The 12,393-nt window shown below is 38.3% G+C and overlaps 1 protein-coding gene and 1 pseudogene across 27 annotated transcripts in view; one reads left to right on the top strand and one right to left on the bottom strand.

Annotated features, from left to right (window-relative positions):
- EPB41L2 (erythrocyte membrane protein band 4.1 like 2) overlaps positions 1–12,393 on the bottom strand; it is a 227,733-nt gene that overhangs the window by 124,212 nt on the left and 91,128 nt on the right. The window contains exon 1 of one of the 27 annotated variants that reach the window (XM_060190457.1): positions 3,638–3,739. The exons of the other annotated variants lie outside the window; for them this stretch is intronic. The gene's annotated coding sequence lies outside the window, so the exon portion shown is untranslated. Of the gene's footprint in view, positions 1–3,637; positions 3,740–12,393 lie in introns of those variants that run through there. 27 annotated transcript variants of the gene reach the window in all.
- LOC103123139 (small ribosomal subunit protein eS12-like) lies at positions 9,028–9,586 on the top strand (annotated as a pseudogene).

The raw sequence follows: 12,393 nt of genomic DNA, 5'->3' as shown, positions 1-12,393 counted from the left end.
GCAAATGAAGTTTAAGATTGCCTTATATCCTTCCGCTGAATTCTGCTAGGCTCTAATTAACATACTTCACAAACTAACTGTTAACCCCACAAACTGTTGTCCTCAACAATTAAAAATTGTTGTTAGATCAGTCAGATATTTGCAAGAAATATACCAATTCTTCATTTGAAAAACAATTTGCATACGGGCCTGACAGTGGTACATCCTACTGAGCATACATGTTACCATGCAGAAGGACATGGTGAGTTCAAGCCCCTGATTCCCACCTGCAAGGGGAAAACTTTATGAGCAGTAAAACAGTGGTTCACGCATCTTTCTTGCCCCCTCTCTATCTACCTATCAAAATTGGGGGGTAGAGGAGATTGGCCAACAGGAACAGTGGGTTTGTAGTACAGGCACCAAGTTCCAGAGATAACCCTGGAATAAAATAAAAGCATACACACATACATACATACATATAGACTGAAAGATGGCTTATCCAGTAAAATACATCATGCAAGCAAATTATCCTGGGTTCCAATACTGGAGCCACACAGAAGCACCATTAAATGGCACTCCAGAGTAGCTCCATGGATGGTGGAGTGGTGATGTCCTAGCTCTTCGTCTCTCCTTTCCTCCCTACTCTCCCTCTTTATATCTTTCAATTAAAAAAAAAAAAAAAGAACTGTGTTCAGGAAGCTGTGTAATTGTGTCTTACAGTTCAGAGCCCTGAGTTCACACCCAGCACTGCATAAAATTAAAGAACAGAATACATTAAGTTCTTGAGAATCTCTTAACGGTATTTTGTTGTTTTTCTCTCATTGTGAAGTTAAAACAAAAAGTCACCTTTTGCTAGAGTATACAGGTGAATATGTAGCTAGGCCAAAAAAGAGTATCCCTGTTCTCTACTAGAGGCATGAAGAAAAGCAAACTTGAAACAGATTTCACTCAATAGTAGGGGAAAAAAATTAAAGGAATTCAAAACAGTATGGGAAGATTCATAACTCTAAGCTGGTCATATATAAACATCCCCAATCTCTGTCAGCAGCTTCCTCCTCGTTTACAGGGAAAAGCAGGAACAACATTGGCCGGATAAGCACAAAGATGACATGCTTCCTGTCCACACCTTTTCCCTACCCCACATCTGCTCCTATACTCACATGAAGAGAGTAAAACATCTGTGCAGATACGTAACTACATGTTCCTAGGACAGTGCGATGCATCCGGTGGTTCCTCGGTAAATAAATATCTTCTGTAATACTTTTCATATTTTAAGAACATTTAATTGGACCACCATCACACAATGGCCCGCAGAAAAGAAAAATGCTGTGCAGTTTCTTCCACTGAAATCATAACAAGGCTCAAAACAACAGAGCCAACACCAACAGTCTCCCTTGGTTATAAGAGATAGCAGAAAAGATACCTTTTTTTTTTTTCCAGAGCTCATTCTGCAACTACCTCATGCACTGGATCCTTATTCAGACCCCATCAATATAAAGTTCACTTGGTATATCCAAGTGGTAATCTACAGCCTGTCTAATGCTATTTTTGTGCAAGCCAAACTCTAAAGCCTTTAACTGAAAAATAACAAGCGATTTAGAAAGCTTTTCCCAAATAAGCTAATGACAAATCTACTAAGGTTAACTGCACAGGATAAATGCACAGGCTGCAGACACTGCATTTTAATAGGTCATAAGACAAAAGCTTGTCAAAGTCCATCAACTCCCCACACTGACAAGGTTTTGACAAGGCGACCATGCTGGAGCCTACACTGATCTCACATTTTCAAATCCTCATCTCCGTAAGCATTGCCAATACTGTATTTGACAGGCATAAATATCTAAACCTTGTCCTAAAGTATATTTCACTTTTTAAATTTTCATTGTGAGTTCTTTTTAAATATGTAGAGCAAATATACAATTATGCTTATGTGCAGCATATACTTTTAATGTTTGAGGCTAAAAATTGAATGCAGATCCAAGTTTTGATATCAATTTTCTAGTTGCATAGAAGTTGCCATAAATTATTAGCATATGGGCCCTCCAAGCCTGGCAAAAATAAAAACAACTCCCCTTTATTGCACCCTCCCCACCATGGGAAAAGCTGTAACTACAATGGAGCTACAGATATGCCATTAGAATCACTTAAAACTTTTAAGTATTTCTGTTCTAAGCCATTAGTTTAATTGGAAAAAAAATTTTTTACTTACTAAGAATTTCCAGTAACTGCTTTTTAGACAGTGTTGGCAAGGATGAGATTTTACTTCAGCTAAATACATTTGTTTTATTGGAGATAAGATTCTCGTAACAGAACTATGAAAGTGATTTGGTCCTGGTAGAGAATAAGCCAGGCATTCAATCTTCAGAATCAAAACAAAAAAAAAAAACTCAAGCAAACTCAATGTCAAAGTTTAAAGTTCCCTTTCTAACTCTATAATCCATCTATGATATTAAGCTACAGTGTTAACAGCTAGGACGTTAAACCACAGTTATTACTATATAATAAAATGTGTACAAGAATGCTACAGAAGTGGGGAGACATGTGGAAGGGTGGAGAGAAGGATGAGGAGCTTGTGATTAGTTGTCCAGATCACCAGCCTCACCGGCCCCACCACCACACTCACATTTATTACCATACCCATTTTCCAGTAACTCAATTTTAATGGTTTTGAATAGAAAACTCTACAATTACATGTATAGCCCTTCACAAGAATAAATAAACAAACAAACAAGCAAACTCAGTTATTACTTCAGAGACACTGGAGCATCTTCGGCATTGCTGATAATAAAGAACAAACTTGCAGGGAACATCCAGAGAGCTTTTGTTATAAAACATCATCAAAACAAGTTTCTCCCTGAAGGAAGGTTCTTAAGTGAGATTATACCAAGGGGGGTGGGGGGGGGGGACATGAAGGCTAATCCTTTTCAAACTCTGGATCTCAATCTGAGTGATAAGAATTTTCATATCTCTTCAATATGCCAACAAATTAAATCAGTTGAAAAGATTTGATATTTGACCTTACAGAACCAATACAACATCCAACTCCCTATTAATGGAAACTAATCTGCATAGGCTAAAAACAATTATCTGCAAGCCACAGTAGTTCTTTATATCAAACAAATAAGCATGAAAATGAAGTATTTGTATGCTACATTGAAATTTGTCATTCTCTAACATGTTAAAAAAAAGAACCACACATTATACCTTTCATAGCCCTCACTGTATTTTTAAATGTTCTATATTATACCACTGAATGAATAAACTGTGAGACAGAACACGTACATATATTAAACCAACTAGTTCATATTCTTGTAGATCAAACATAAAAGGGTCTTTTATGTTAAAGATAACATGAAGAAATTTAACATTTACTTAGTAAATTACAAAAATAAATAAATAAACTAAGACTACCTCGGAATATATTTTTTCACAGGATTTGCCTCAAATGTAAATGAATATATTCCACTACCAATGTACAGACCCAGATTCCATGTATTCTATATATTAGCATTTCCAAATTTTCAGTTCCCTGGTAACTGATACTCAGAAAGGCAGGTTTATTTCAAAAACAAAAACAATCAACCAAATATGACAAACTCCACTGCTACAACAGAAATTCCCTTAAAAAAAAAAAAAAAGCTTCCCTTAAAATACATACGCAGCTTTTAAATACATCAAGCCTGTAGTCCGCTGTTCCCTGTCACTAGGAAGACTGTGAAAAGCTTACAGAAGTTCAGCTTCCAAATTTTTAATGAGGAAGACTAGCTCCACCCAGGCCAAACCCAGCTGGAGAAGGGCATGCTCAGTAGAAAAGCCCAGCTTGGTTCCAAGTTACTTCATTCCTCAGCTAGAAAACCCACATGGGTCAGAGGAAAAGTCATCTTTCTGCTGCCTTTCTACACACTAAGTGAAGAGCACTCTGCATAAAGAACAGTTTTGATAACACAAGTAATTCTATGATTATAATGTGAATAGTTCTCCCATTGTCAGGACATTCCCACCTGAAATTTTGTTTTTGTATCAATCAGTTTTGCTTTGGGTTCTTGTCTCTCAATGCTGTTTACAATTTTGTCATTTACAAACAGACACCAAAATTACATAGATACAACATATAGCCTAATCATCTTTATTTCTAGACTAGCATCAACTGATATTCATTTATAGTAAAATCTTGTAAATGCATAATACAGTTTTAAGTATATAAAATGGAATATTTATTAGGTTTACTCATCAAAATTACATATAAAGCTGGGGGATAAGTGACAAAAAATGGGACACAAACTTTAGTAAATCACTATTAATGCAACTTTATAAAAGTAATATCAGTGTTGGGAGGGAAAGACCATGGAGAAGACAGTTCTGCCACCCATCTTTGCTTATCTAATTTCAATCTAATTTCACCTGTCCCATGAGAACAAAAGCAAATACAATTTCCTAGCACAATCAAAAATAACCCAAAAAGTACATTTTGAATTTTTTAAAATTTTTATTCTATTGATTTTTGACAAAATCCAATCTTCCTATCAGCTAATCATGTAAAGGCTGAATACTGATGGGTGACTAGGCAAAGTTCTAGGATACATACTCAATGGAATATACTCTGAAATTTAAAAAGATGATAGTATTCAGGGAAAAATACATGGCAATGGAGGTAATTATGCTTAGTGAAGTGAATAAGGGCAAACACTAGAAGAAGAAGTGAAGTGAATATGGAGATAAAAGACAAATACAGCTAGTTTCACTCATATTGGACTATAGATAATAGAAACACATGAGGAAGCAGATGGAAGAGGAAGAAGAAGAGAAGGAACAGAATGTGAGGGGGGAAAAGAGGAGGTAGTGGAGGAGGGGGAAAAAGGAAGAAAAAGGATGACGGGAAGAAGAAAGAAGAAATTGTTGTCTTTGTTTTCATCAGCCTGTCTTTAAGACTTTGTTAGAATTGTGGTGGGTGGGTGGACAGACTTTGGAGGTAAACGATATTCCTGTAATCTTATAATCATGAACCATTCTGAAATCACTACTAATGTTTTCATTAAAAATGTGTTTAAGAAAGATGGGGCTGGAGAGATAGCTCACCAGTAGATTATGTGCCCTGCCATGCATAGCAATGAGGTTTGAGTCCCAGCAGCCCTTGGGAAGTGCTATAGCAAACAGAGGAAGGTTTGGTTCTGAGTCATGTCTTGTCTTTCTATCTGAATAAAAAAAATGGCCCAGAGTAATGAGTTTTTGCATACATGAGGGCCATGTAAAAGGGAGAGAGAGAAAGAAAAAGAGAGAGAGAGAGAGAGAGAAAGAGAGAGATTGAGAGACTGAGACTATACAGGGTACTAAACAGTAAAGTTTTATGACTACATTCTGAATGAAGTTCAATTAGTCTTTAAAATTTCTAACAGCCCACATTTCACAGAATTATTACTATCTCGTGTCAGCAAAAATAAATAAATAAATAAATAAATAAAGTGTACTATACTATAGCTAAGACTCTTTGCATAAGTCTCCCACCTCCCCCCCCACACACACACATAGCACCACCATTTACTTCCACAGGTTCTAATCCCAATAATTTGTACAGCTGGATGAATCATCATAAAGTTTCATTCATACCGTATGTTTTAAATTGTAGTATTAGGGGCTGGACAATGGTGCATCCAGTAAAGCACACATGTCACAGTGCACAAGGATCCTCATTTGAGCCCCCAGACCGCATCTACAGGGAAGGAAGCTTCATAAGCAGTGAAGCAGTGCTGTAGGTGTCTCTCTCTCTCTCTCCCTCCCATCTCAATTTCTCTCTATATATCCAAAATTAAATGCTTAATGCACTATGTTTTTAAAAATAGTAATAAAATGAAAACCTAAAAAAGCACTGTAGATTTCTGAGATTCTAGAAAATAAAGAAGTTATATGACCCAATATTTTTAAAGAGGATTGGGAGAAGAGGATGAGACCAGATATGGGGCCTTCGGGTTGAAGGAGAGTAATGGGGACATAGTTAGGAATCTTTGTTTTTTAAAAGCTCATCTAGGACCAGTAGATAATTCACACAGTAAAGCACAGCACCTTACCATGCACAAGGCCCTGGGCTAGCGCCCCAGCATCATAGGGAGATATCCTGACATCATCAAGGCATTAGGAGAAACACCACAACTGATGGAGTGGTGCTGCCATGTCTCCCCTTCTCTCTGTAGCATCCTCCCCCCACCACACACACACACCTGAAGTAAAGCAAATGAAAAATAGCACAAGCACATGCATACACTCACAAAGTTAATCTAAAAATAAAACTTATAACCTGAAAATGTTAACGGTTTTAATGAATCTTTTCAATCACAACAGTTTTCAAAAAAAAAAATTACATAAAATTACACATTTCAGATCATTACAGAAATTTAGCATTTACTTTAAAATACATTGTTTTCATTCTACTTATATCTTTCCTATTATTTTTTTTCTTCCTATTAACAGAGAAAAATTGAGAGAGGAGGGGAGATAGAGAATGAGAGAGAAAGGTAGATACCCACAGACTTGCTTCACCCCTCATGAAGCACCCCCTATAGCTGGGGAGCAGGGGCTCAAACTCGGTTCCTTGCACATGGTTATGTATATATACACTTAACCAGTGTGCCACTGCCAAAGCAAGCATAAACCTATGGGACTACATCAAATTAAAAAGCTTCTGCACAGCAAAAGAAACCACTAACCAAACCAAGAGACCCCTCACAGAATGGGAGAAGATCTTTACATGCCATACATCAGACAAGAGGCTAATAGCCAGAATAAATAAAGAGCTTGCCAAACTCAACAACAAGAAAACAACCCTACCCAAAAATGGGGGGAAGACATGGACAGAATATTCACCACAGAAGAGATCCAAAAGGCTGAGAAATACATGAAAAAACGCTCCAAGTCTTTGATTGTCAGAGAAATGCAAATAAAGACAATGAGATATCCTGTGAGAATGTCATACATCAGAAAAGGTAACAGCAGCAAAGGCTGAAGAGGTTGTGGGGTCAAAGGAACCCTCCTGTACTGCTGGTGGGAACGTAAATTGGTCCAATTCCTGTGGAGAGTAGTCTGGAGAACTCTCAGAAGGCTAGAAATGGACCTACCCTATATCCTGTAATTCCTCTCTTGGGGATATATCCTAAGGAACTCAACACACCCATCCAAAAAGATGTGTGTACACATCTGTTCTTAGCAGCACAATTTCTAATAGCCAAAACCTGGAAGCAACCCAGGTGTCCAACAACAGATGAGTGGCTGAGCAAGTGGTGGTATAGCTGCACAATGGAATACTACTCAGCTATTAAAAACGGTGACTTCACCGTTTTCAGCCAATCTTGGTTGGACCTTGAAATATTCATAAGTGAAATAAGTCAGAAACAGGAGGATGAATATGGGATGATCTCACTCTCAGGCAGAAGTTGAAAAACAAGATCAGAAGAGAAAACACAAGTAGAACCTGAACTGGAATTGGGGGGGAGAATACAGGTCAAAGAAGGATGACAGAGGTCCTACTGGGGGTTGTATTGTTAAATGAAAAACTGAGAAATATTACGCATGTACAAAACTTTTGTATTTATTGTTGAATGTAAAACATTAATTCCCCAATAAAAAAATTAAAAAAGAAGAAGAAGAAAAATCCTATTTTATTCCTTTGTTTCAGGCACCATTCTAAACTCTTGGGACTAGAGGACTCTCCCCCACATCAACCCTCAGGGAATTTACAGTCTAGCAGAGAAGACGTAAGTAATTATAACACACATGATACAGATTATCACATAGGTCCAGGAAAGATACAGTAAAGCAGCCAGCTCACTTGGGTAAGTTCAAGAAGGGAATTATATAATTAATGTTTAGTAACACATATATGACTGAGAAAAATGGGGTGATGAGATTTTTCCAGAACAAATTTTAGTTGAAGGGGATTCTGTACACATATGCTTCCAGTACTTACCTTTCAGAAGTGAGGATTTGAAGCCCAGAGATTAGGTTACTAGTCCAGGTTACATATTAAATGGCAGAGCCCATGCTAGATGTTCAATTCTGACCAATAATTTCATTGTGCCTCTCTAAAGCAGATTACGCTAACAAAATGTGAAAAGAGAGGAGCGGGAAAGAGATGGAGAGAGAGAGAGATATTGTTAAAAGTAAAAAGGGGGGAGTCGGGCGGTAGCACAGCAGGTTAAGTGCACATGGCACAAAGCACAAGGACTGGGGTATGGTTCCCAGTTCGAGCCCCCCGCTACCCACCTGCAAGGGAGTTGCTTTACAGACGGTGAAGCAGGTCTGCAGGTGTCTTTCTCTCCCCTTCTCTGTCTTTCCCTACTCTCTCCATTTCTCTCTGTCCTATCCAACAACAACAGCTATGACAACAAGCACAACAACAAGGGCAACAGAATGGGAAAAATGGCCTCCAAGAGCAGTGAATTTGTAGTGCAGACACCAAGCCCCAGCAATAACCCTGGAGGCAAAAAAAAAAAAAAAAAAAAAAAAAGCAAGAAGGGATAGCAGCCCTTTCTGACTGTCCAAGAGCCAGAAAAGACAAACAGCACAGAAACTAAGTATTCAGGGACCTAAAACACTCCTTAGCTTGCCCCCTCTCTCTGGAATTAAGAAATGCCCTATATATACCCTGTCCTTACCTAAACAACTATATTTCCCCAAATAAAGAGACCATTGCCAAGATAATGTCTACTTTTTGTACTCTGAAAGAACATTAAATTCATTCTTAAACAGTCTAGATGTAACCTCACAATGTCATTTAGCTAAGTCTATAAAATTAAAGTACCAGCACATGACCTTTCTATAGGACAGGACAGTGGTAAGAATCAAAAGAAAAGCATTATGATAGTCACTGGTAAAGTGCTGAATACTAAGTGAACTGTGGTTGGTTACTACTGAAAAGAGAATTTTAATGCTCAAAAATTTCACCAAAGTTTTTTCCGTAAAGTCACTAGATTAAGCTCTTTCCCTGCTGCCAGGACGTGCGGGGGTGGAGTTGGAGGCCCGGGTGTATTCAAGATTCAGCTCCACTCTTAGCCCACCGGCATGGCCAAGGAAGGCATTGCTGCTGCAGGAGGTGTAATGGATGTTAATACCACTTATCTTACAAGAGGTGCTGCTGAAGACCGCCCTCTTTCACCATGGCCTAACACGTGGAATTAGCGAAGCTGCCAAAGCCTTAGACAAGCACAAGCCCATCTTTGTGTGCTTGCATCCAACTATAATGAACCTATGTATGTCAAGTTGGTAGAGGCCATCTGTGCTGAACACCAAATGAACCTAATTAAGGTTAATGGCAAGAAACTTGGAGAATGGGTAGGCCTCTAAAATTGACAGAGAGGGTAAACCTCGTAAAGTTGTTGGTTGCAGTTGTGTAGTAGTTAAGGACTATGGCAAAGAATCTCAAGCCAAAGACGTCATCAAGGAATACTTCAAATGCAAGGGGAAAAAATGCTCTTTAAAAAAAAAGGACTAGATTAAAAATAACAGTTAAAAGGACTAGATTAAAAATAACGGGTAGCTTCATTTTTGAATTTAATGTTAACAGGTAGTATTTTGTTACCAATCCCATTTATCTATTTCTTCCCAAACCTGCAAGCGAAAGGCTATTATTAACTCACCATAATCTACATTCCATTAGTTTCCCTTCTTTCTTTTTCTCCTTTCTTTTTAAAAATTTGGCAGTAGTCCTAACAGGCCCAACTGTAACAATAAAAGCAGCAAATGTCCTCAATTCCGAGTCCTCCTTTTTCAAAAACTTGTTAAATAAAGTTAGAAACTGCTACCAAGGAATGAATGCCTTGGAAACATACATCAGCTAGTGGGTCCTTCTTACTTCAGCACATATGTCTGTCTTCTGTCTAATATGGTTAAGGATTTGGACACTTGTTTGAGAAGCCAGTGTACTTCCAGCCCTTCAGACCCTTACAACTAGCTCCATAATGTGAAATTGTAACTCGACTCATTTCTTTTTGGAGCTTCATCTTTAAATTTTTGCTCTTCAAACTTAAATTATTAAAGAACTCCTACCCACAAGTACTAGTATGTCCTCAATTCACAATCTCGCCTTAAAACAAAAAGAATATTCAACATCAAGCCAGCATCTTCACCATTATTTTCTTTAATAATTTTAATTGTTTATTTATTTATTGGAAAAAGACAACTAGAAATAGAGAAGGAAAGTGGTGATAGGGAAGGAGAGAGACAGAGAGATACCCTGCAGCACTGGTTCACCACTCGCAAAGCTTTCCCCCTGCAGGTGGGGACCAGGGGCTTGAACCTGGGTCGTTATGCATTATAACGTTTGTGATCAACCAGGTGCGCAAACACCGGGCCCATTCACCATTATTTTCACCTATAAGAGCTTGATTTGTTCCTCTGGGTCTTATTAAAATGCATTCATCTAATAAAGAACTACTCTTTGCTTAAGGACAGCAGCTTAGCATACATACCTGCCCAAAACCTCGCTCTGGCAGTGCAAGAACAATATTTAAATAAATAGCTGCACACAAAGAGAACAAGAGGTAAAATAGCGCATAAACAATTAAATAGCAACTGAACTGATGAAGGAAGAACGCTCCTCAAGGTGACATGTAAGCTGCCCTTAAAGTGTAACAAGGAGTTTTAATGGGTGGATTGTGAGTGAGTGTAAGTATGCTCCTTACCATGGAAACATTAAGTGAACTACATATGGAAGAGTAAAAGATAAAGTGTACAGTAGAGCATGGAACATAAGGTAGGGCGTGTTAAGAGATGCCACAAAGAGGTAGTCATCAAATAATAAATGATCAGTACTCTAAGTTCAGGTGTTTAACTCTACCTGATAGTGAGGGATGCTGATATTGATTTTCTGTTTCTGGAGGTTTACTTTAGCAGCCATGTGAGAAGGAACAAGTGACTTAACAGAAATCGGTTAACATGATGATGTAAAAATTCAGTGAAAACAGAGGAGACAAAGATGCAAAATTTGATAAAGAATTAAGATTGTGGAGGGGCCAGGTGGTGGCATACCTGTTTAAGCACACACATTACAGTGCACAGGGACACAGGTTCAAGTCCCTGGTTCCCATCTGCAGGGGGAAAGCTTCACAAGTGGTGACGCAGAGCTGCAGGTGTTTTTCTATCTCCCCCTCACCTCTCAAGTTATCTCTGTCCTTTTTCAATAATATCAACAAATAAAGTTTTTAAAAAAGAGTCAGATTGTGAAAGTAACAGACATTGATATTCCCAGAACCAGGAAAAGGTCAGATAGTAAACCATTAACCTTGAGAGGAATTACCAAAATGGGAATGAAAGAAGCACAAGTTACTTTTCTTTAAATGGAATGCATTGTGTGATGAGGTAGGAAATCAGGAAATATGTAGCTCAACAGAGTTTGACTCTTCATGCTAACATTTGGAACCAAGTACTTCAATCTATCAATGTTATTTTAAGTTATAGAAGATGAAACCCAGGCAAAAAGAATAAGAAATTAAGTTCTTAATAAATCCCTAAGCTCAGGGAAAAGTGGTAGTTCATCTGGTACAGTCTACACATTTCCATGCACAATAACATATGTTCAAGCCCCTGGTCCTGACCTATAGGGGAAAAGTTTTATGAGCATTGGAACAGTGCTGCAGATGTCTCTCTTTCTGTCTCTGTCTTTCCCCCTGTCTCTCAATCTCTACCCAAAAATATGGCTGCCTCAAATCGTAAAGTCACAGAAACCAAGTCCGAGTGGTAAACCTGGTAAAAGTATCAGCAGCAGCCACATCCGTTAAGACCAAGGAACATACAATGGTAGAACAACAATAGCAGAAATTGCCCTGCTCTCTGAAGGGAGGCTGGGTTAATGTACTCTACTACTTGAGGAAGATGGGTCTTGAATTAGTGCAGCCTAGAATGTCCCTAGCTCTGACCATAGAATATGAGCTCAGACTGACAGGGATGCAGAGATTATACAGGCTCCAGTGATAAATATGAATAGATATGGGGCCTAGTTCAGATGGATGGGGTTTACAGTTAATGGTATCTATATACTTTTCCCATATTTGGGACCTACTCTCTACCCTAATACAGCTCTTTAATCCTATTCACAATTCTGACATCTTCCCAGACAATACTTTTAGCCCATCTGCTTGATAGCTGTTGAGCTTAAGCAAAAATTCAAGTCCTGGGCCCATTGGAATATACCTAGAATATACTTCCTACATTCTTCCACATTGAAGACTCCAAATTTCATCTGCTATATTCTTACTTTTAGGTTCCTGATTATTAAACAATTAGTTCTGCTTTATATCTTAATGTTCTTCAGCCACCAAGTTGCAGGTGCTACCATGATGCCAACCTGACTTCCCCAGGTAGACAACCTCACCGATGTGCCCTGAATCCCCACCTACCAAGAACCTTACTCCACTATGGAAAGATAGAAAC

Source organism: Erinaceus europaeus, chromosome 4, assembly GCF_950295315.1.
Source record: "Erinaceus europaeus chromosome 4, mEriEur2.1, whole genome shotgun sequence".
NCBI lineage: Eukaryota > Metazoa > Chordata > Mammalia > Eulipotyphla > Erinaceidae > Erinaceus > Erinaceus europaeus.
The sequence above is the reverse complement of the archived record's forward strand: the minus strand, read 5'-3'. Positions and strand labels throughout refer to the sequence as shown.